The sequence below is a fragment of the Sorex araneus genome, chromosome 5 (assembly GCF_027595985.1).
Source record: "Sorex araneus isolate mSorAra2 chromosome 5, mSorAra2.pri, whole genome shotgun sequence".
Classification (NCBI taxonomy): Eukaryota; Metazoa; Chordata; class Mammalia; order Eulipotyphla; family Soricidae; genus Sorex; species Sorex araneus.
Window position 1 is genome coordinate 35,013,758 of NC_073306.1, and position 26,069 is coordinate 35,039,826.

General features: G+C 44.5%; 1 protein-coding gene across 7 annotated transcripts in view; it reads left to right on the forward strand.

Annotated features, from left to right (window-relative positions):
* HIVEP3 (HIVEP zinc finger 3) overlaps nt 1-26,069 on the forward strand; it is a 438,249-nt gene that overhangs the window by 80,857 nt on the left and 331,323 nt on the right. For 4 of the 7 annotated variants that reach the window (XR_008630211.1, XM_055138552.1, XM_055138558.1 and 1 more), the window contains exon 2: nt 14,386-14,500. The exons of 2 other annotated variants lie outside the window; for them this stretch is intronic. The gene's annotated coding sequence lies outside the window, so the exon portion shown is untranslated. Of the gene's footprint in view, nt 1-14,191; nt 14,501-26,069 lie in introns of those variants that run through there. One more of the 7 variants, XM_055138553.1, reaches the window with a different exon arrangement.

Sequence of the window (26,069 nt, forward strand, 5' to 3'; positions counted from 1 at the left end):
GCATTTCCCGACCCACACCCTAAACCAGGCTAAGCAACGAAGGCAGAAGAGAAATGGGAAATACATGAAACAAATAAACATCGAACTGATAGTAAAATAGAATTCAACTATATTGATAACCACATTTAATATGAATATTCTAAGCACATGAGTTAAAAGAGATTGTCAGATTAAAATGAGAAAACAAGGCCAACCTCCCACTGTCTCCTAGAAATACACTTTAAAGGGATCAAAAATAATTAAATTTTAAAAAGAGATCTACATAAATATGAACTAAAAATGGGAGTCATTGTATTAAATAAAATAAACTTTAGGACAAAGAGGGACATTAAATAATTATGCATTTATAATTATAGATTATATTCATAAATTATAACTATAAATCAGTTCTTCGAGAAGTACATATTATGAACTTAACCGAACTTTGAACTACATGCTGCAAAAACTGATAGAGTTGAAAAGTGAAATAGACAACTTCAAATTAGCAGTTGTGAAATTGGGTGTTCTTTCCTATTGTTCTAAACAACAGAATGAATAGGAAGAAAATCATTGATTATAGTGGCCTGAACAACATTATCATTCAGGGCAGAGGAATAGTACAGGGGTTAAGGTGCTTGCCTTGTCTCTGGTTCTATGCCCAGCACCACATGATTCCAAGCCAGGAGTGATTCCCCCAAGCACAGAGCTTGGAGTAGCCCCTCCATACCACTGGGTGTGGCCCAACCCCCCTCCCACTGCACCATACCAACAAAACAAAACTGCATCAGCCAATTGACCAAACTGACATTTATAGAACATGACATCTAATAGCACATTCTTCTGTAGTGCACATGTAGTGTTCACCAAAAGATATGACATTTGGGATCATAAAACAAATCCTAACCACTTTAAAGGAACAGGGATACAAAGTATGTTCATGAATCAGAAATCAGTTACAGAATCATGTCTGGAAAGTTTTTAAATACATGGGAATTAAATAATACACATTAAAAGGAAATCTAAAGGGAATCAAAGAACATTTTGAACTGAATGTTAAAGAAATATAACATAAAATTTGTGCTAGAATACTATAGCCGTGTTTAGGAGAGGGTTATGGCATTAGTTACTCATGTTTGAAAACAAGAAAAGGTCTCAATTAGTATTAGAGGCACCTACCTTAAATTATAAGCAAGAACAAAATAAACTAATAAAGAACAAAGAACAGTGACTTTGAAAAAAATAAGCTATTCAGAAACAGAAATCAAACTTAAAGCTTCTTTTTGCTTTAGTAAAGATCAACAGAATCAATAAATCTTTAGCTAGATGGCCTTGAAACTGTTCAACCCACCAGCAGTGAGCACACTATGTGCCCGGATCTTGGTGTCTAGGTGTCATTACCATTAAAAGGAACTAGGACTTCTTGGGAATAATAAGGAGGCAGGAAGAACACTAGATGATTCTCGAGCATTTTGTGATGCCACCAAGTGAAGTACAAACGAGTGTAATACCAATAAAAATGAATTCTATCAAACACAGGAGTCAAAAATGGTGAAACAGGATATATTTAAGTTATAATTTAAAGAAGGAAATAAATATCCTTGATTCACATTGATACAAATGAAAGTCAAATTAACTGTTTAAGAGGAAGAAAGAACTAGTATCTTCTACAGAAGAATTCCAGTAAAGGAACAGAGAGAATGGAGGCCAGTAGAAAATCACCCTGAGAATACCACTGCCATATTACTGCAGAGAGATCGCCTGATGAATGCTAGAATGAGGCAAAAGCTTAAGGAGAAAAGGACATTTCCATAGCCTCACTGTACAGTCCCCCACCATTTATCAACTAAAAAAATGACTCCATGGTGGGGAATCTGGCAGATATTGCCTGAGCCAAAGGACCCAGGTTACTGTCATTAGGAGAAAGACGTGAACATTTTTAAAAATTGAGAAAACATTTTGTATTATAATGTCCTAAGTTTTAGGTGTGTACCTATATATCAACATATTCATACATTAAATTTGCCACTAAATATCCAATTTTATCCTTTTACCACATTTCACTTACCCACCCTATTTCCCCTTCTGGCGACTTGGTCTTATAGACTATAGTAGAGATGTCCACACTTATTTGGTCTACTGCTCCCTATTTAGAGAAAAATTACTCAACATCTCCTTGGAAATCTACTCCCTTCATAGTAGATGATCAGAAAGCATCCTTCAATTGCATCCAAGACTATGGCTGTGCCACCCAATCCCCTTCATTCTAGTGCCCTCCTAGAGGATGGCATTGTCCACATGGAAAAAAACTGGACTCAATAAGGTATTTTTGGTTTATTTGGTTTTCTATGGAAGGGAGCGATAGCACAGTGGGTAGGGCGTTTGCCTTGCATGCAGCCGACTTGGGTTTGATTTCTCCATCACTCTCGGAGAGCCTGGCAAACTACAGAGAGTATCCTGCCCGCACGGCAGAGCCTTGCACGCTACCTGTGGCGTATTCGATATGCCAAAAACAGTAACAACAAGTCTCACAATGGAGACATTACTGGTACCCGCTTGAGCAAATCGATGAACAATGGTGCTACAGTGCTAGTTTTCTATTTGTTTTGTTTCTTTACATAAAAAGACATTTGGACATCATGCTCTATTCTTCCAGTTTGAAAAGACACATTGCTTCAGAAGACAAGAATAGTTCTTGCTCCAAACCTATGACACCAGTATAATCATGAGAAAGCATCCGTCATTCAAATTGAGGGCTGTAATGTATTATCAGAATTATACAAAGTGCTGAGGGCATGAAAGACAAGCAAAGACAAAGGAACAGTCACAATCACAGGAGACCTAAGAGAAGTGACAACCATAGCCCCTGGGCATCCTGAACTGAGTCCTGGGACAGAAAAAAAAAATTTTTTTTAAATGAAAACCTGCAAAAGGAGTAAAAAATGCTGATATTTGGTTGATAGCATTGTGGTAATAGAATTTCCTGGCCCGTAGGTATATAAGTTGTTAACATGAGGGAAGCTGTGGGAGCTTTTCAGACAACCTTTATTCCTCTATTATACGTATAGTTATTTCAAAAGAAAAGAAAGAATAATTTTGGAAAACTTTGTTTATTGATTGATTGATTGATTGGTTTACTTATTGGGCCACTCCTGGTGGTGCTTGGGACTTACTTCTGGCTCTGGGCTCAGGGATCTCTTCTGTCAGCCTCTGGAGGCCCTATGGGGTGCAGGGACAAACCCGGGTCACCTATATGCCCAGAATATCTATTTGGGGCATGTGACTACCATGATGTTACCAAGGCAAATACCCCTATGCATAAGGTAAACCCACTTTACTTATGTTCTGGCCCCAAGGATTTTGGGAAACTTTCTATGCAGTAATCCTGAAGGACAAGAGAGGCTCTTCTGAGCTTTAAGGAATAACCGGGACAATTCTATACTGTAAGGACTAAAAACTGAATAAAAGGTCCTTATGAATACTGCCACCCTCAATCTTGGAATCAGAGCCTGAGAATTTCTATAAGAAGAACTTTGGCCCAACTCATTTGAAGATATCCTGTGTTAGGGGCATTCTTTCTCTGTCTTATTGGGGCTTATTTTATCCTATCTCAACTAGCTCTTGGAAGTGATGATGACTTTAAAGTTCTTTATGAAAAATTACTTTTTTTGGGGGGAGGTTTGGACCACACTTGTTGATGCTCTGCACTCAAGAATTGCTCTTTGTGGTGCTCAGGGGACCATAGGAAATGCCAGGAATCAAACTCATGTTGGCTGTGTGCAAGACAAATGCCATACCTGCTGTACTATTGCTCCAGCTACAGAAAAATTGCTTTTATTTCAAAGCTTATTATCCTTTAAAGAGAAGGATGGACATTTTTCTATTCTTATTTATTTTATGACCTGGATCATGGTAGATGTGGGGAAAGGGGCCCACACTGACAGCCCATTTCTCTTTTCTACTTATTCTGGCCAACATAGCTTCCATCTGTATTATCTGACTTAAATTTGTATTTTCAGGGGAGCATGCTCTCTCTAAGTTTACTTTAGCTTGGACCACACCTTGTTTACCCACTTCATTCTTTGCTGAGCCTCTGAAGCCTGCAGGGTTTGGACCGCTGGTGGATGTAAGAAATCACATATAATGTATTTGTTCATCATCATGGCTCCTTATAACTCTTTGCCCATCTGATAAAAAAGTTATCTTCCTGCCCCTTGAGTTCATTATATTGCTTCTCTGTATACACAAGGAAATACCACGGAGATGTAAGAATAGATGGGATCTTGCAGTGAATCACAACTTGGATAGAACCGGAGGATATCATGTTGGATGAAATGTCATGGGAGAAGGACAAATTCCAGATGACCTCATTATTCTGTGGCATACAGAGAAATAAAACAAGGGAATAGGACAGTAAGTCTTTTTGTTGTTGTTTTGTTTGGGGGCCATCTTTGTTGACCCTGGACTCAGGTACTGAGGGTGTGGGGGAACATATGGGATGTGCCAGGGATTGAACTCAGGTTGGCTGCATGCAAGGCATGCACCCTGCCTGCTATGGCCCCTGTAAGTCTTTTTATCTTTAGGTCCAGATCTTGAGAGTACTCGGATATTCAGTGAAAGCACACACAGGCTCAAGCAAAGAGAGATTCTTATGAGCTCTGTTTTTAGCAGCATATGAATAAGAGCTCTCCCAGAAGATATTTGTAGTTACTACTTTTTATTTATTTGGAGTTCGGGCGCTATAGTGGACAGTGCTCAGGGCCTTCTCCTGGCCAGGATCACAACTGGCAGTGCTCAGAGGACCGTATGTACTTTGGGGGATCTAACTATGGCAGGTCGCATGCAAAGCAAATGCCTTAACTCCTGTACTATCTCTGTTGTCCTATGGTTGCTATTGAAAAAACAGAGAAATAAAACAAATACTTAAAGGACAAATGAGTGGATAGGACATATAATGCGTGAGACAACAGTGGGGGAGTTAACAGCAGAGGGCTTAGAGCATAGTAACTGCTCATCGTCTCTTCCATCTGACCTTACTGCTCCCCTCCTCCCCAACACACACAGACTGAGGCCCCAGTGCTCTCCACAATGGCATGGCAGCGGACAATCTTGATCAGGTGTTTTGATGAGTACCATGTTCAGTTTGAGTGCTACAACTAAAATAGCTTTTAAGAGTGATAGGAAACGAGAAAGAATAGAAGCTATTTTGGAGGGCAGAATTGAGTCTCCAGGATAGCACGATGGATGGATTCTATCAACATGAAATATAATGGTGCTAAAGGTAAAGTCCTGTGATAGGGGTGCAGAAAGTGAGCTGTGTAAAGACAGAAGATGGAGGAAAAGTTGGGGCTTTGCAACAAATACAAAGCAACAGCAGCAACAAACAGGTTGGGGATATAGCTCAAGATGAAGAGCACGGGCCTTATTTGTGTGGGGCACTGGGGGTCCCTGGTTCCAGGGCCCCCAAGCAATACTGGCTGCAGTGTACCCCCATCCCCAATGGCAATAATTGTAACAGAAAACAAAGACACAAAAACTTGGGAGTTGAAATTGGTAGTTTTATTGGTTAAGACTCAGGATCAGTTACTGTTACAGAGACCCAAAGATAAGAGTAATTTATTTTTTTTTACTTTTTTGGTTTTTGGGTCACACGCAGCGATGCACAGGGGTTACTCCTGGCTCTTCACTCAGGAATTACTCCTGGCGGTGCTCGGGGGACCATATGGGATGCTGGGATTCAAACCCAGGTTGGCCGCGTGCAAGGCAAACGCCCTACCCGCTGTGCTATCGCTCCAGCCCCGATAAGAGTAATTTAAATAGACAATACATTTATTAGCCTCTCACAGGCTGAGAATAAAACAGAGAGGGTGACTAGCAGCCCCAGAAACCCAGGATCCTCTGTTCACATAGTCCTTAGAGCGCTCAGGCTCACCTCCTCTACTACTGGGAGAAAATGGAAGGGATGGGAGTGGGGGGGGGAGGGGCATATTCCTTCACTTTTAAAGTTTGACTAGAAAGCAATACTTTTCACATCTGCTTGCCTCCCTCTCATTGGATGTACTTTCTTACAGTCTTTAGCTGGTACTCAAGCTAAGAATTTCATTACCAGGTCAGGGAGGGAAACCAAATATTGCTTGAGCGTCAGCAGGCTTATAGTTAAGTCAGTATGATATAGTCATGCAGTTTGTAAAAATCTCTCTTGGGGAAGATGTGTAGTGATAGAAGGATGCTATCTTCTAGAACAGAATGGTAAACATTTTTAGAAGGGGACAAATAGTAAATATTTTTGACTGCATTTGATAGGTCTCTTTTGCAATTCTTTCACTCTCTTTTTTAAAAAATAATCCTTTAAAAATGTGAAAACCATGCTTAGTTCACAGGTGTCAAAAAAATTCTATGTACATGACAGCTTGTAACTATCTCACGGGGATTCAATAAAATCTAAATTTTTTTTAAAAAAAATTCTACATTACGTTTCATTGACCCCCGTTCGTTAACGGTATATGATGAGTCTGGAATCTCACCTAAAGATGCGCTTGATTATGTTCAGAGAAATCATGATGGTGGGCAGGCACTCTGGGTGAATTTACACGAACAGTGATGGAAGGCATCTGGAAATTTTAAGATCTTGATGACATGATTGCTGTCTTTAGATTGTTGGTGGATATTAAGATGGATTGGAGAGATTCTTATTTTATTTGTATCCATAGGAAAGAACTAGAATCTGTGAGACAGATACACTGTGGTCCAGCATAAGAAAGGACTTTCTCATTATTATCATGTATCAGCCACTTTTTGCAATGCCTTGTTCTAAGCTTTTCATACATGTTCTCACTTTAACCTCAGCGATCCAGTGAGGAAGCTGCCATTTTTACCCCTGCATAATAGATGAAGCAAAGTATTGCCAGAAGATTCTATTAATTTCCCAGGCATGCATGCTGCTAAATGGTGGACACACAAAACCTGAAGCTCTCTCACTTACCTTGCATGTGGCTGATCCCAGATTGATCCCTGGCACTCCCAGATTAGGTAATTCCTGGTTTACCAGAAACAGCCCTTGAGCACCACTGGGTATGATTCTTTCCCCATCCCCACACAATTAAGTAAATAATAATAATAAAATGGAGCCAAACACCCTTGCTTACCAGCTTGCAAATTGGATTACGTATGTCAATAATTTAGCAGAGGCAGGCACATTATCGCTGGAAATAATATAACCTCTAAGTTTCTAATAGTGGTGGATGAATTTATTTCTTATGGTGCGTCTGGCCAGAATGGCCAGAGTATTTGTGTTTACAACCATGTATTTATTTGCGTGGGGTTCTGTAAGCCAGAAATGGAAGTCAGGTTCCCTGGCTGGCAAAGATCGGCAGGATCTCCAGGGCAGTCTGTTTCTCTCAATTTCTGGTCTCTCCGAGCTTCGTGGTCTCCTTGGACACCTCACTTCAGTCTCAGTGCTGTTGTCATATTGCTGTCTTTTCTGCCCTCTGCCTCCCACATATAATTGTGCTTGTGAACACATTTAGATAACTCAGAGCAATCTAATAGAAAGAGCCTGCCCTCAGTCACACCTTTCCCACACAAGGCGGTATTCAAGTACTGTTTAGTGTTTTCAAATGTTATTTAGCCTACCACATTGGTATTTAAGCATAGAATTGGATGAGCACATCCCACATCCTACCTCCACCCTCCACCCCCGTATACACACGTACCACTTTTAGGGGGAAAATACCCTACCTTATAGCATTCTACAGTTTATCTGCCAATCATAACATCTATTTTCCCTTGTGAATTAGAAGCTAATTATTTATCCCCCGTCCCCTTATTTGTTGTTCTCGTTTCAAAGACAGGGATTCTCGAATACACATTGGATGTATGTGTCTCGGAGAGCCCTGGATTGCTGCAGGGTCAGTGTCGGGAGAAAACTCAATGCATACCTGCTGACTCAGCTCTCTCTGGGGGCTTTTTTGGGTGTGAAAATTGAGTATGTTTTGTATAATGTAGTTAGAAGTAATAGAATTATTTTTTTTCAAGTCGCCGCAGTCTGTTACTGTTCATTAAATGATACCCGTTCCCTCACTGATTAAAGTTTTGACTTCTATCACCTACTTATTCTGTAGCAACCGCTATTTGAATCTGTTTCTTGATTTTAGCCATTTCCATAAGTCTTTCTGTGATTGTACTATGTTACTGTGATTGTACTATGTTACTTTATTTATTGTAGCAGTAAAACATATATTTTGGGCCAGGGAGATGGCTCCAAGGACTAGAGTATGTGTTTTGCATACAGGAGCCCTGGGTTCAGTCTGCAGCACTGTATGGTTTCCTAAGTACAGGTTCCTGCTCCCAATAAACAAAGCGTATATTTATAATGAATAATTTGTCTTATCCTTTATTCTTTTAAAATTTTCTTGGCGAATGGTTCTTCTATTGTGTTTTCATTATCATTCATTTCAATTTAAAATTTTTCTTATTTTTTAATGTCCTCTTGGGAAAATAAATGATAGATGGAATTGTGTGCCTTTCATAATGATCCTTCACCTTAACTTTGATTTGAATTATTTTACTTGACCATTTAACTTGAGATTTTCATACTTTTGTTGAAATCATATGTAAATTTAATCCCAAAAATATATGTATATAAATCTGGAGTAATATACAGCAGAACTAATATATTCTACATGAGATAATAAGCATACAATAAAGTTAACACATCACATTAAATATTTAATACTGTACTGATTATAGAGTACATTATATAATTATAGATTATGTAAAATTACACGTTGTATATTATGTAGTATAGAATGTTGATATAATTACTATAAGATGTATCATTGTCTGGAGCAATATCATTGTCGTACTGTTGTCCCGTTGTTTATAGATTTGCTTGAGCGGGCACCAGCAACATCTCCATTGTGAGACTTGTTGTTACTGTTTTTGGCATATCGAATGCACCACAGGTAGCTTGACAGGCTCTGCCATGTGGGCGGGATATTCTCGGTAGCTTGCCAGGCTCTCCGAGAGGGATAGAGGAATCAACCCAGGTCAGCCACATGCAAGGCAAATGCCCTACCCACTGTGCTGTCGATCCAGTTACCTTTTAACATATTATATAAGTATACAGTTACAATTGACATTAATATATAAATTATACTGTACACTACTATGTGATGATTGTAAATATATAATAATCACTATATATAATAAATTATTTTCTGCACATCTCTTACTTCCAAACTTCTGTTTAATTAAAATTTACTGCTCCTTTATTATTTTTATATGACTCCCTATGTTTTCTTTATCTTCATTACTTTTTCATTTTCCTATAAGGCATATGTTCTCCTTTCTTGAGGTCATTTTTGTGGCCTACATTTGTCCTCTGGCTGCATTAGCGCTTCAAGTGATCTTGCCGTTGACAGGACTGCGTGGGGAGAGCATGTCTCTCCATGAACACGCCTTGGGTTTGTCCTCTGGTGAGGTTTGTCCTCTGCTGGGATTTTTCCATTACAATAAACCACCTTAGCAGTCTTATAAGATGTACCACTGTCCTTTAGACAGGAATTTTTGGGGGACAAGGATGGTGCTGATTTGATTTTCTCTCAATTAGAGCAGTCTTGTTTTCCTTCCCAGTCAGGGAGCTTGTGGCTGTTTTCCTTTATCCTTGGAGTATCAGGCTTAAATCTAGAATTAGGCATTTTTCAGCGATTCTGCTGCCAGCACTCAACAGACACATGCCATTGAAGGCCTAAAGTCTTTCTGCAGCTCAAGGAAATATTGTTTCCTCAATTATTCCTTTCTCCCTTCACTAATGATGTTGTATCTTTCTGAAAATTCTATTAGGCTAATACTGGATATTCTGCATCTGTTACATTGTGTGTTTTATATGATTATTGAACAACCCTTCCATCCCCTACTTTTTTTTCTTTTTGGGTCACACTTGGGGATACACAGGGGTTACTCCTGGCTTTGCACTCAGGAAGTACTCCTGGCGGTGCTCAGGGATGCTGGGAGTCGAACCTGGGTCGGTCACATGCAAGGCAAATGCCCTACCCTCTGTGCTATCACTCCAGCCCCACATCCCCTACTTTTTTGTGGCATCTTAGAATGATCTGGGGCTGCCCCACTCAGCCTTTAACTTTTACCCATATTAGACATGAGCCTCCTGCCATCCTTCTGTATGGAGAGACCAGCCTTGCTCCTGATGGCCTTTGATCTGTCTCTAAATTGATACCCATGACCCTTGCCGAATTTTTGATCTTCAGACTTTGGGATTTTCTCATTCTAGAAGCCTGTGTATTTTCTCCACAGGGAGTCTGCTCAGGAAAGAGTCACATTCAAGCTTCTCAGTACTGCACAGTTTTTCCTCTTTCACGTCCCCTCCCTCTGCTCCCCTACCCCCACCCGCACTCTTCCAAACATTGGCTGTATTGATGGATGTTTTGCTAGTTCCCTGATGTTTTGACCAGTAAGGGGAGCTGGAGCACTATCAGGTGGGTAGCTAGACCTAATACCCTTCCAGACTCATTTTGCTTGGGGAGGCATTTATCTCAAGTCTAAAGCTTTGATCTAAAGTCTCAGTTGACTGCATCAACTTTAATAAATCATCCAGAGAAATTGTGTTGGATTCATTCAGGGGGATAGAATGAGTCATGAGGGATAGAATGTGGTGAGATAATTGGTGACAGGTGGTTAAACCTACTTGAAGATGGAGCAGGAGAGACAAAACTGAAATCACAGCCCAGGTAGTTCAGATTGGGCACCTACACAAAGACCATTTAAGTGGGAAAGTTGCAAGGTGCTCATCATCACTTATTTTTAAGAAAATGCAAAGCAGTTAGGATACATCATCTCACACCAGTGTGAAACCTTGTTTCAAAAAGACTGGAAACAGGGTTCTTGAGTGATAGTACAGTGGGCAGGGCATTTGCCTTGTACACGACTGACCTGGGTTCAATCCCCAGCATCCCCTACGGTCCCCCAAACCTTTCCAGGAGTGATCTCTAAGATCAGAGTCAGGACTAAGCCCTGAGCACTGCCAGGTATGGCCTGAAACAACAACAACCAAATAAAAGACGAATCAATCAGTACCGGCAGGGATGTAGGGAAAAAGGGGCCCTCATTCACAGCGTGGGAATTGTCACCTGCTTTAGCTTCTATGGGAAATAGTATGAAGACTTCTCAAAAAAGTAAGGCTGGTGCTCCCATATGACCCAGAAATTCATCCTCTTGGCATCTATCTGCCCCCAGCATGCACACATACACACACACAGCATGCACGCACGCAAACATGCATGCATGCATGCACACGCATGCATGCGCACACATCACAATCCAAATTTAAAAACATATCTGCATGTCTGTTTATTGCAGTGCTTAGTACAATAGCTGGGATATGGAAGCATCTCCAATGTTCAATAAAAAATGTTTGGTATATAGACACAATGGAATACCATGAAGATGTAAGGAAAGGTGAAATAGTACGCCTGCTGCAACTTGGGTGGAATTGGAGATACTATGTTAAGTGAACTAAGTCAGAGGGAGGAGAATAACACCGGATGATCAAACACTCATCTGTGGAATATGGATTAATGACAAGCCCTTGGCCTTGGGTTACAAAATGATCAAGAAACAGTGGGGGGATGGGAAGGAGGTGACGATCACAGTGGAGGTGACACAGGGTCTTGGGCACATTGGTGGTGGTGGGGTGCAGTAATTTTGTACATTGATGCCATAATCTTTAACAGTATCGGGCACTTGCACAACACCGGTTTTACTTATTTATTATTAAATTTTAGGCAACAGCCTAAAGTATAATAAAATAAACAGAAAAAAGAAATTTCCTGGCATCGCAAGGTATTACACAGCCAAGTTCAGATGCCTCTTTTGCTGGTGAGTTTCTGGAGGACTGAGAGCCTTCTATTTAAGGAGCGAGAATGGGCTGAGTTGCCTTTGTAGTCCCCGATGGGATGTGATGATGTTAGGTTGGCAATAGACAGGGTCAGCTGATAAACCCCCACAAATGAAAATGAAAATGGTCTTTTCACCCAGCCTTACTGATATATATTTTTTTTATGTGAGTAAAGGCAGGTTTTGTCAGGAATATATTCTCCAAATGGCTAATGCTGGAGACACCCTGTTTCTTCTCCAACAGTCGAGGGGGTTGGCTATTTCAGCCCTTTCTCATCCCTGGGAGGCAGGCAGCCTGGCTCTCAGCAATGAGGGGGTGGGAGGAATCTGGGGGAGAGGTAGGGGAGGGGTTCCTCCACCTCCCCCAGGCCCCTCCCCTGAAGCTGGGTGGGAAGAAAAGCAGGGAGAGAGGCCTGGGAGCTGGAGCTGTTGAGAGTGACAGCTCCCTGTGGTGGGTCTGTGCCCCTTGTCACATAGCCTCCTGGGCTCAGGTCTGTGGTGGCTGCAGGAGAGCCAGTTCCAAGCTGTGTGGCTGTGTGACATTTCTAGCTGCCAGTGCCCAGCCAATCAGGAACAGGCCCAGATAGCTAGGGCGATGACACATGAAATATGATAATTTTCTGCTAAAGAGCCCTGGAAGGGGGAGCAAAGGGTGAGTGTGTGTGTGTGTGTGTGTGCCACGTGAGACAGTGAGGGTAGAACAACAGCGTTTGTGACCAGTGGGAGGATGACAGTGTATGGGTTTAGTGGTCTGTCCCACGGATCAGGCTGTGAGGCCGGGGTGAGCGGGTGTGCCCTGAGGGACACCCGGCTTCTCCTTGGCCAGCTGCAACTGGGCAGAGCAAGAACACGATCAGTCTGCACAGAGCCCTTCCAAGCTCTGGGGCTTCCCACAGAAAAATGGAAAAAGACTATTTTTTTCCTTTTCTCCTTTACAACCGAAGTGTTGGTTTCTTCTCAGTGCTACCTCTTTAAAGATGAAAACAAGGTCTGGAGAGATAGTTCAGCTGATAGTTCAGCATTTGTCTCACATGCAACCAATCTGAGTTTGATCCCCGGCATCCCCTATGGTCCATCAGCCTAGCCCAGAATGAATCTTGAGCACAGAGCCAGGAATAAGCCCCAAGCAACTCCAGGTGAACCCCCTCCCACCAACTAAAAATAGGATGAAAACAAAACAGGAATCGGCACCACCATGGTGATGGGAGATCTTGATAGATAATTGAAAAACAACAACAGCTGGGGTCTGGGATTGTTTGTTCCCCTCATAGCCCATTTTTCTTCATCCATGCTTGACCTTGGCACCCATATGATCCCCTGAGCACCACCAGGAGTGATCCCTGAGCACAGAGCCAGGAATAAGCCCTGAGCACAGCTGGGTGTGACCCAGCCTCTCCCCCCAGCCCTCCCCCACCCCAATGGAACTAACAAAACCAGCTTCTTAAAACCCCTGGAGGGACCTGAGCCCGAGACTGAGACGAGGCGACCCTCTACGTTCCTTTCCATGATGGTGTTGAGTGGAGATAGCAGCTGAAAAGATACCTGTTTTAGGGCTACAGCTGTCCCCTGGTCACCTTCTCCTCTAGAAGCTAGAGTGATCTCACAGTCTGAGGGTAGATCACCCAGCACCAAAGGGCTGAGTGGGGCGAGCACCACTCCAGCGTCACTCCTGGGTTGCAGAATCCCCCACCCCACCTCAAAGACCAAGGAAGCTCAGCAGGCTTCCTGGTCCTGTATCAGCATCTCGAGACTGGTGAGGGTGACACCCACGTGCACAAGCATCCCCTCCATTGCCCCTGATCCTGTGCTCAGAACTCATAGATCAGTGTTTATAGAACCTTCTGGTTGGTTGCAGAGGAGTTCATCTCCGCGATGCATGCGTATCGTGTTATACCTTGCATCTGCCTCCGTTCTCCCCTGTGTATTAGTATCTGCTAATATCTATTTTTTATAGATGAATTTATGTATTTTAAACACAGAGGTTCAGGCCAGGTGCCGATCTAGCCAGGGACTTGAGGCCTGGGTTCGCCTTCCCAGCGCTGCCTGTTCAGAAGTGGTAATTGGTGTACTGTATCTTTAAAAGGTTAAAACCCCTTTCAAAAAAGGTCTGAACTCATAGTGGGAAAGACAGCAAGGCATGGCTTGGCTTTGGATTCAGAAAACAGCTGGTGATTAGATTCTGTGTCTGCGGGCTGAATTTATTCCGTGTTTTTCAGCAGCAGGAATTCAAAAGGGATGCTACTGTTTGGGTTTCTGATCGTGATTTATATTTATTCAGAGGAATAACAGAGGGTGGATCTGTTCCCGGCGAGCATGCTCACAACCAGCCGACTCTCCCATTATCCAACTGCCTAGTTTGGTGCTTCAATGTACATGTCCAATCCGTGTGCCTATGTGTGTGTTCAAACACGCATGCATGCCTGGATGGACATATGTGTGCACAGGTTCTTTTTTAAGGACAATTCTTTCAATAAGGTCTTTACCCCTTACTTGAAACAGGTGTTCATGAAAAAAAAAATGCACAAAATCCCGAACGAGCGGAATAATTCATGAAGAAGGGGCTGGATCCGTGGGTCAGAGAACACTGGACCAGTTTGCCCGCCCAAGGCCGAAGGTAGGGGAGTCTGGATTTTTATTCGGCGGATGGATGGATGCCTTGCGCTTTATTCTCATTTATTGTGGTTTTGCCCGCGGCCGCCCTAGACAAGCAGACTAGCGGGGCGGCGAGTCCATTTTGTCGTTGCCTTTCTGGGGCCAGGTGTCTGGGGGGCGGCGCGGGGGTCTGCCTGGCGCCGGGAGCGGGAGCGGGGGGTGGGAGGGGGAACGCTGGGGGTGGGGGCAGCTGCGCGGCGTGCGGTGCCCTCGGTGGGCTGCGCTCGCGCTCGGCCGGCCTGGAGCTGGGGGCGCCCAGAGCCTCGAGTGACCCCCGCGCGTCAATCACCCGCAGCGGCGGCGGCGGCGGCGGCGCGGGCTGTAACCCTGTGCGCGCCGCGCGCTCCCGCTCGCTCGCGGGCTCCGGGCGGCGGGCGCCGGCTCGGGCTCTGCAGCGTCCGGGCCGCGGGGCTCGGGCGGCGGCTGCCCTCCCCGAGCCTGCAGGCCCGCCCGAGCTCGCTCTCCGCGGCCGGCTGGTTGGAGGAGGCGATTGAATGCTGGAAGCTGGGCGGCGCGGAGAGCTGCTGCTGGTCCTCCAGCAAAATCATCACCCCACCCCGCCGCTCCGACCCCCCAACCACGCGAACACAGAAAGGCAACTCCTCCTACTCGGTCGAGGCTTCTTGCCCCGAGCGCTCCCCTTCTCCAAGTGGTACCCCGCATCTTTGAAAATCTGCAGTGCGGGTACTGCTGGTCGGTGGTCCCCAGTGCGGGGCCCGGGCGCCCGGAGCACCCTGGACTTGGAAGGGAGAAGTGGTTTGTACTTCTGGGGCCCAGGACGCCCTGGGGACCAGGCGTGGTTGGCATGGCGGGTCAGCTTTTGCCCTGTGCTCTCCCTGCAACTTCGGGCACAGGGCTCACAGACACCGGGGTCGCAGGCTGGTGCTGTGATCCTCGCTCTGCAGCCTCAAGTTTCCAGCAACCCTTGGAATTGTAACCACAGCAGCCAGCAAATTCCCCACCCAGTGCATTGAGGTGGTCTTGCAAAAGCGGTTTGTTTTCTGGGTGTCGCAGGAAGGGGCAGAATCTGTCGGTGCACTGAACTGATGATCTCCATGAAATGTTCTCCAGTTCTTGTGTGTGAGATTATGTAACCCCAAATTCATGACTGGAGTGTGTGCCCAAAGCAGCTCCCCCACTGTCTCTCCAGCTCCTCCTCACCGGGGATGAAGAACTGGGGTCCCAGGTTGAACGTGTCCTTATGTAACTGGGGGATGGGCTGCAGACTGAGGGTGCAAAGAGGGAGGATACTTGAAGGATCTACCTGGGCAGAGATAACAGAGCTCTCGTGTCCGTGGGGGACAGTGTGCAGTTGGCTGTGGGTTAGTGTTGAGCTGGAGACCTCCCTGCATGCTGCTTTGAACTCTCATCCCATCCTTTCATCCCTTGTGGACCCTGGGAAAGGTTCCAGGGCTCCTTTGCTGGGCAGATTCACTTCCTGGAGGGCCGGACTGTTCCCCAGGCTTGTTGCTGTGTAGATGGGCTTCTGGACGATCTGCACTACTCCCGTGGAGCTGCACTGTTTGCAGCAGAGCTCTGGTGCCTGGCTGTATGGTTTGACATGTACCCTTCAAAACGGGAAGACTCCCAGAGGCACCTCCTTACATTAGATTACTGTGAGATTACAAGATGGAGCAACTGTCCGGCTGAGATGTCTGCAGGCCTCCGGGTAAGGTGTGTGTGACACTGACCCCTTCTTCCTCCCCTCCACACTTGGTTTAACCAAGACACCCACAGGACCAGAGTCGTAAGCCCGGGGCCCCTGATCACATCCTTTAGTACCTCCGCCTAGGACTGCTGTGTAGACTGTTTCCTTGAGTGGTCTCACCCGTCCTCTTCTGGTGAAGATGTTTTCTCTTGCCATTTACTCCCCATCTACCGTCTTTAGGGACCCAGAACTAAGAGATGAGCTACGGTGTTGGCTCAAGCTGTGTTATCTGAGCGCTGCTGCCCAACTGTGCCCCAGGGTGCTCAGTGGCTGCCTGCGTGCCCTCCTTGGAATGGAGAAGTGCTTCTGCTCCTGGGTTGGTGCCCAGGGAACCATACAGGCTTGGAGAGTGTGAAGGTCCAGGCAAGGAAAGGAGGCATTTATTCTGGAGTTAGGCGGGTTCCAGGGCCCCGCTGGGGTGGAAGGCAGTGTGTAGAGAAGGGGGAGGGAGGAGGAGACAGCTGCTAGCTCGCCCTTGCTTGCTTCCTGCTCTGTGGGTTCCCCAAGGGCGTCTGGGCTCCCTTTGCCCTCCTGGCAGCCCATCACGGAGGCCCCAACGTGCTGTTCTCAGCTCCCTTCCTGTTCAATCCAATCCTATTTATGAATCTACAGTTGAAGCAGGCAGACAGGCCAGGAAACACTGGCTTCATGAATAGGCAGCGCTGATTCAGCTCAGATTTGACCCACACCCTTTGCCCATCTCGTTTATAAAGTGGAAAATATCTTAGCCTTGCCAAGCTCATCAAAATATCTCCAGAAGAAAAGGATATGCACAGGAAAAGCCCAAGTGCAGGGGGTCTCAGGAGAGGGCTGCAGCGATTAGGAGTACACGAGACAGAATTTAACTTAATCAGTTGGGCCCTGCGTAGTGAAGCCAACTCTCTTAGTTGCAGTTCATGGATTTTGATCACTGTCAGGACTTCAACACCTGCTTTCAGAACTTTTCATTCGTGTGAGTTTTTAAAGGTTTGGCCCATAGTTTGCCAGCTACACCCAGCCAGTTGGGAGAACTTGGAAAAAGTTTTGTGCCATGGTTATTAGAATTCTTTTGCGTGTCTATAAGAAGTTACAGGAATGTAGCAAACAGGAAAACCGAAGAATAACATTTAAAAGACACAGGAATTCAAAGCATAAAGCTTGTAGGCAACTTAATGTAATAATTTGGGTGAAATGTTACCTATTTTCATCTGTCTTCAGGACTCTGGTTTGTAGCCTAATAACTGATTTCATAAGGACTCATATGTCAAGAGCAATTTAAATTACATTTTGTGAGGGGGGTGGGCAGACAGAGATATAGTACAAGATTTTTTTTTTTGCTTTTTGGGTCATACCCGGTGATGCATAGGGGTCACTCCTGGCTCAATACTCAGGAATTACTCCTGGCGGTGCTCGGGGGACCATATGGGATGCTGGGAAATGAACCCGGATCAGCCACATGCCAGGCAAACGCCCTACCTGCTGTACTATTATTCCAGCCCCTGGGCCAGGTTTTTTGACCAAGATGAAGAGTCCCGTATTAAGCAGCACATGTCTTATGCCAGCTCTCGGGGAAAGGACCCTCCTATGTGGGTGGCTGTGGAGGGTCGTTGACAAATAGCTGGAGAATGGAGTGTTGACTCTCCCCATGCCAAGCATCTGCTGGAGTTGCTAAAAAATTGCACATGTAGGCAACCTCCTAAACTCCCCTCCCCTCCTGGGCCCTCAAAATACACTTAATACTCTCTTAGAAACTTCCCCTGACTCAGCGGATCTCAGTGAGGAGAACTGGGGCACCACACAGCTGAAGCGGGTGGGAGAGGACGGAAATGAGAGCGTGGCTGCTGAGATCCAGGCAGAATTCATGCCCTCATTTGAATGAGGGGGACACTGGAGAAGGCTCTGGGCGGTGCCAATAAAAAGTGAAGCCACAGTGATTCTGACAAATCCAAGAGCCAGAGCCACGAGCACTGTGGAGGCGAGCCCAGCACTCGGCCCCGGAACTGTACTGCCGAGTGATTTAGGTTGAAGCTATGACAGGTTTCAGTGCCACCAGCTACAGTTGAGGGGAACCTCTTTGCCAAACAACCAGGAAAGAAAAAGCAGGAACCCCAGCAATTCGTTGGGCGTTCTTGTTATATTTTTCTTCTTGAACTTCTTCTTAGATTGTTTAAATGAAATTTAGGCCCTGGATCTGAAAGGACATTTATAAACTACACGTGAAGAAGAATATGGCCAACCCTCATATGCTCACCATCAGTTGAAGGAATATACTGTCAGTCTTACCTGTGAAGAGTGGATCCTCTCTTCCCTCGCCTGAAGGACAACTTTTTCTTTTATCCGCCCCCCAACAGAACCACCGTAAATTTGTATGAATTATCCCTTATCTGTATTATGATACATATATTCTCCAGCAATGTATTGACCCCAGGTGTATGTTACTCTGCCATTATTATTTCCTGGTACAATACATTGCCAGTGCGTAAGTTGAATTTCAGGTCATTCACTCAGTCACACAGCTGATAAAGAAATTTGAGTAATAGGTACCTGGGCTGGAGTGATAGCACAGCAGGTAGGATGTTTGCCTTGCATGTGGCCGACCCGGGTTCGATTCCTCTGTCCCTCTCAGAGAGCCTGGCAAGCTACGGAGAGTATCCCGCCCACATGGCAGAGCCTGGCAAGCTACCCGTGGTGTATTCCATATGCCATAAACAGTAACAACAAGTCTCACTATGGAGATATTACTGGTGCCCGCTCGAGCAAATTGATGAACAATGATAGGATAGGCAGGACAGTGCTATTTAAAAAATTAGGCTGGGGATGGCACCGAGCAGTATAGTACAGTGGGAAGGGTGTTTGCTTTGCATGCGACAGACCTGGGCTTGATCCCCAGCATTCTATGCCTCCCTGAGCCCCACCAGGAGTGATCCCTGATTACAGAGCCAGGAGTAAGCCCTGAGCACTACAGGGTATGGCTCACCAAAAAACAACAACAAAAGCTTAGGCTGGGGTCAGGAAGCTCAGCTAAAGGGCTAGTGTACATGCTTTGCACATGCTGGGGCCCCATATTCGATGCCCAGAGCCACATAGGCTCCCAAGCACCACTGGCAATGACCTCTGAGCAATGAGCCAGGAACAGCATCTGAGTACTACCAGGTATGGCCTCCCACATGCTGCAAAAAAAAATAGGGACCAGAGAAATTGTACAGAGATTAAGTCACATGCGTTGCATGTGGTCAACCCTGGTTTTAGTCACCAGCACCATATGACTCCCCAAGTATCACATGATAGAGCCCTGGAGGCCTCTGAGCACCACTGGAATGCTTAGATAATCAGTGGTCCAAGGTAATGGAAGACTTTACTACTTTACTGGGCTTCAACAGCTCCGAGTCCTCAGGCCCTCACTTTCAGTTATCAGCCTGGCTGGCAGAGGATGACTGGTGGGTCCCCAGATCTCCTGAGACTGCTTGGAAGATAGCCCTGCCGTTAGCAGTTTGAATTTTTATTATTATCTGTAGCAGTTATTTATACATGCTGGAGACTATGTTGTAGTTTTGAAGATACCATCTCCTAATTTATAGTATTTTTCTTGCTCTTTTTTAGTAATTTTTTTTAGAGTGGCAAAAGTTTTGACTTTCAGTGTAATAAAATATGAAAAATCAGTTTTCCCTTTACCTTTGAACTAACTGTATCTTATAGAGGATGCCCTTACCAAAGGCAAGGTCATAACTAAACTTTTGGTATTGCCTTTTAAATATTTTAGAGTTCTGCCTTTTATGTTTTGCTTGTTTGCATTTTCCTGTGAGAATGGTATTCTAGGAATTTTATTTTCCTTAGGAGAATAAGGAACTATCCTTCTATAGTTTGCAAAGGTACTTAGAAATAATAATGCAATGTTATAAAATTTCTTTCTTGAATTAGTCAGAGATTTATAGTATTTTTATTATTTTAATTTTAATAAATAATTTTAATTTGCTAATATCTGGTGAACTATTAGACATTAAGTTAATCTTGTTTTTCTAGAATAAAACTGATTTCTCTATTTTTTAAAAAAATTTTTTATTGAGAATTTCTCTGTATTTTTAACTTCTGATTCAGTTGATTTTGATAGTTACTGTAATCTTTTGGCTTTACTTTTAAAAAAATTAAATCATTTTTGGGTTAGATTTTTCAAGGAATATATCTAATTTACTGAGTTTACAAAGTGTTTACCCTGATGCCTTATAATATTCTGTTCTCTTTTTAGGCTTGGTAGCATCTGTGATTGCCCACTCTTTATTTGTAATACTATTGTATTCATGATATTCTCTTTAATTTTTGTTGAGTAGTCTTTATAAAATTTCATCTATTATTAAAGAAGCAATTACTGACTTTGTGACCAGAGTCGCCTTTGATCTCTATCATTTATTTTGTCTTCTAGCCCCTTAGTTTCTATCTCTCATCCCCCTCCTAATCCCTGCCCCCCCAACCCCCACACACACCTGGCAGGGATCAAGGCTTACTGCTGGCTCTACACTCAAGGCTCACTCCTAGCAGTGCTTGGGGAACTATTTGGGTTGCTGGGCACCTAACTCAGATGAGCTGCGTGCAAGGCAAGTGCCTAATCTGCTGGATTATCTCTCCAACCACCAAATTCCTTGATTTCTATTCTAGTTTTTATTATATTCTCTGGAGCGATAGCACGGTGGTAGGGCCTTCACCTTTCACAAGGCCGACCCCTGTTCGATTCCTCCGCCCCTCTCGGAGAGCCCGGCAAGCTACCAAGAGTATTGCGCCCGCACGGCAGAGCCTGGCAAGCTACCCGTGGTGTATTGGATATGCCAAAAACAGTAACAATAAGTCTCACAATGAGAGACGTTACTGGTGCCGCTCGAACAAATCGATGAGCAACGGGATGACAGTGACAGTGACTCCTAATTTATTTTGTTTTGAGATCATTGTTTCTTTCCTTAACTTAAGAAATTCTGGACTTTTCTCCCTTATGATAAACTTTATAGGTTACATATTTCTTGTAGCACATTTTTGGTATATAATATTCTTACAGTCATTTGACTCTAGTATTTTATAATTCCCACTTTGATTTATTCTTTGGCTCACAAATTATGTGTGCCTGTTTCTTAGTTTCCAAATCTCTGAGTTCTGTTTTCTTTGATTCTGTTTTGTTTCTATTTATTTCTAGTTTAATTGTATGAGGTTACCAAATATTACTTGCATTATTATCCAATTTAAAAAATTTGTTGATGTCTAGTGTAAGGCTCTGTAGCTGGTCTGTATCTACAATATTATAGGACCTACAATATTATAACATTGCTAGATACAGTGTTCTACATAAATACATAAGATAAAAAAATTAAAGCTGCATTTAAATTTTAAAAATTTACTACTTCTGTATGCTTTATCAGTTATTGAACCTGGGGGGGGTGCTTCGGGTCACACTGTGTAGTGCTCAGAATTTGATTCCTGCTTTGTGCTCAGGAATATTCCTGGTGGGGCTGGGGCCCCAGAGGGATGCTGAGAATTGAACCCAAATTTGCAAGGCAAGAGCCCTACCTGTTGTACTATCTCTCCAGCCCCTGTGATTGGATATTTTTATGTTTCTCCTTATGATTCTATCAAATTTTTATTTTACACACTTGGCAGCTTATTAATATGTGCCTATAAGTTTAGAATTATTTTAAATGACAAATTTTAGAATGAATCATTTTATATGCAGTGATTCTGGTCTCTCTAGTAACTTTTTGTTAACCTTCAACTCTGTTCTGGCTGATATTACTCTGGATTGTTCAATGTTGTTTTATTTACTATTTTCTGAGAAAGCCTAAAATACAGGTGTTAGATTTTTCATGAGAATGGATCTGATTGTACTAACCTTTGTTTTAGTTTTCTTTCAAATGCATTAATTTGCCCCTCATTTTTAAGAGCCCTTTTCTGGGTAGAATTTTAGCTTGACTGTTACTTTCTCTCCAGGACAAATGAAGCTTTTATTTAACTACTACCTAGTTTTCGTTATTGCCTCTGAAATCTGTTATAAGTCTGCTCTATCTTTAGAATATATTTTATTTTTTCTTTCTTTGCCTTATTTTCAATTTTTGGTATTTTTGGTTTCCTATGTATACATTCCTATGTATGTATCCTAAGTAGATACCTATGTATGCATTCTTTTATTGTTTGCTTGTTTGGGGATGATGCTCAGGAGTTACTCCTGGCTCTGCACTCGGGAATTAGTCATGGCAGTGCTTGGGGGACTGTATGAGATGCTGAGGATCAAACCCAGGTCCATCACATGCAAAGCAAGTGCCCTACCCTCTATATGATCACTCTGGCCCCTACGTGTGCTTTTCATTTCCTTTCTCATATACAGATTTCACCAGGCTTCCTGGAACCAGGTGACAGTATCTTTGATCCATTATGGGAAATTCTCCTCCTGTCCCCTCCTTCCACGGGGCAGCATAAGATCAATTGCAAGTTCGCCATACTTGGCCTGTGTCTTCAGGCTGAGCTCGGTCCCTCTTCTGGGCTCCACCATTTACTAGTTTTCATAGGCTGAGTATTTCTTATCATCTTGCCAGCTCAGGAGACATTTTAAAAGAGGTTTTTAAAAAGTGTCCAGTTTTCTTAGTTGTTAGTAGACTCACCTACTTGGTCCACCTAATGCTGGAACGAGAAGTCTGTGCTGGTTTCTTTCATACCACATTAAGCTTTACTTAATACTTGCTCACCATGAAAGATCACTGACTTCTGCATCTAAGGCCAGGTTACATGTCTTTGCCAATATGTATTCCCAGTCATCCTGTTTCATGGTTCATTCAACATGCGATAGAATGTTCTCAGGAATGAAACTCACACAGGTTCCTACAGTTGATGACACAAGGGTCATTGGTTCTGGTGGATGTAGATGAATGTTCTAAATCTGCTGGTAGCCACCCCACCTGGTTAGAAATGCATGCCATTTTGTGAGCAGGTAGAGTTTAAAGTTTTCCCACTTGTGATCCCTTTTTCTTTTCAGATTTTTTTAGGAGACCCCTGTGTAAAGGTATATAAAATTAGGTATATAGGTCACATGTTTATTGATAATAAATCATAAAGAAATTTACTGTTAAATAAATCCCACATTCAGTGTGGTCTTGACCCAAGGTTTAAGAATCAAGGTGATAACTAACAGTTAAGCCTTGCAGGGCAAACGTTTATAAGTTTATAGGGAGTCCATGCTCCCTTGGATACTTGGGCGATCTGATGGAGCTAAGGGTTCACTTGGGGTCCCACACTTTGGTAGGACACTCCTCTGGGACATAGCATTTTTGCAAGCCTGCAAGAAAGTAGATTAGTATTAGAACTCGATCCCTCCCTCCCCCACCTCTCTCTCTCTCTTTCTGTCTGTCTCCCTCTCCCTACTCCCCCGACCCCCCACTTTGCCATTTAATAAGGACTCACTGCCCAGTTCATTCACCCTTTTTTTTCTCTTACAATTGCCTGTTTGGGTTTTGGTTTGGTTGAATTTTCCTGTCTTGGGAAAGACAGGAAAAGGCAGGAAAGACAGGCTACCCAAATCTCTCAGTTCCTTGCTGTTTGGATGTCAGGCCCTCCTACCTAGGAACCAACTTTCTTCTGGGCAAATGATATGTGCAAAAGCATCTTGCTTCCCTGAACCAACCTCTTAACCTTCAGCAGCAAGGACCTAGATGGTGGCTGGCCTCCCTCCGCCTCCCTTGGGTGAACATACCTGAAGCCTCCTGACCCGGGGCTGTGGGGCTCTTGCCACTCTGGGAAGTTGGTCCAACAGGCCCTTGAGTGAGGACTCTGGTGTGGTTCACTCCTGGGGTTTCAGCCTCGCTGCTCACTTCCTGGTATAAATTCTGGGCCAGGAGCCTGGGGTCATCACTGTCTCCTTCCCCGCCTGGGGCTGGGACGGAGCAGATGGACATGCCCGCTGCCACAGACCTCCTGCAGGCCCAGGGAGGGAAGCCTGCCAGTCCCTTGTTCCACCCCATCTCCTGTCACCCCCTTGCCCTGCTTACTTGCTGCTCATCCAGTCAGGGTTGGGGTCCCTTGATGTGGGTGCTGACTTATTTGAGACCCAAGTGGGAACTCATGGCAGGGTTGCCACCTTCCCTCTGTCGTCCCAAGATCTAGCCTCCAGAATAGTGCGGTTTGGCTGCTCTGCTACCCCATACCCAAACTCCCTTTCTCCTCTGCTGCTGCCCAGCACCCCCTCCCCTTCCCATATGTTTTGGAGAGAGTCTTTCAAGGGTGATGAAGGAACATTTTTCTTGGACAGAGACAAATGACCTCCCTCTCTCCCAAGTCCAAGTTACTTCTTGGAAATGCACTTGCCCTTTTCCCCATCTAATGTATGCATACTTTCTACCTGGGAGGGAGAACCCCCATAGGGCCCAACGGGAGCCTTCTGGGCTTGCCAACTTTCTCTGTGGGTCACTGGCCAGTTTTGCAGAACATCTGTCGCTCCGAAGTCAGCTGAGAATCGGCTGCCCGGGTGTCTGATCATTTGCGCTAATTTGCAGTGGCAGTGCTTGGAAAGGCTCGGAGCACCGTGCCTGCCACCCCACTCAGCACGACTCCGACTCGGAAACAGGGAGAGCAGGCTGGCAAGAGAGAGGCAATGAGAGGGAGCGAGGGGAGCGGAGGATCGAAAGGGGGATGGAAGAAAGGAATGAGGGATGGAAGGTGATGAGAGATAGAAGGAAGGGGGCCTGCGAGGAGGGAAGAAGGGGGAAAAAGGCAAAACAAAGAAAACTAAGTATCCAGGAAGCAGAACACTCTTGCATCTCCCTCCTCAATTCAGAGCCCGTTCTTCTCTAACATGTCGGCTTGGCACCGGGTGCTTTTTGGAGTAGAACCAGGGCTAATTTACATACGATAGCATTCACCTTTGCAAGCATACATGTCCGTGAGCTTTGAAGCACAACCATAACCAAGAATGAGAAGCTTTTATCTCCCACTAGCAGCTCCCTGTGCCTCTCTGTACTCAGTTCTCCCTCCCTGGCTCCATCCCCTCAGCGAACACTCATCTGCTTTCGCCAAAAAAGATTTTGCCTCTCTTAGAACTCCAGATAGACAGAGTCATAAAATATGTATTCCTTTCACTCTTGGGTTCTTCTGTTCAGCAAATCTCTGGCAGCTCATCCGTGTGGTGGCCTCAGCAGCTCACCCTTTGTACTGCCGTGTAGTATTTCATTGTCTGGAGGCGCTGTTGTTTGTTTATCTCGCCACTCAGAGAGAGAAGTGTGGGCTCTTTCCATTCGGAGGCTGTTGTCAAGAAAACTGCCGAGTGATTTCCTGTGCAGGTGTCTGCATCTTTTCATTTCTCTCGCTGAGTTCCCAGGCTCTCTCTCTGAAAGGGAGAATGCCCGGGTTATTGTGTGTGTGTGTGTGCCTAGTAGCCTGGAGCCAGGTTCTCGTTCCCTTCTTATGAGTGAGTGTCAAATAATAACGGGACTTGGGATCACTCCACTGGTGTGAGCCCCCAGTCTCTCCCTTCGATACTATTCTAATCATGTTTGGCATCCTCATCTTGATGGCCTAGGGATGGAGACACGGGGGCTGGCTCCCTGCAGCCAGAATTCATATTCCAACTCTGTCATGTATGATGAATTATTTAACACTGTGTGTCTCAGTTTTCTCATCTGCAATATGGGAAAAATAGAGTACTTGCTGGATAGGATGTGAAATACCAATTATTCAGTCAACTGGCAGCAGTATGCGTGCGTGGCCCACATCAGATGCTGTGTTGTTGACTGATTTTATTAAGAGAGAACGTCTGGGTCTAGGATGCACGTGGTCAGATCTCCCGTAGCCGCTGGCCCTGGGGCTGGGACAGTTTCTCTCGGCT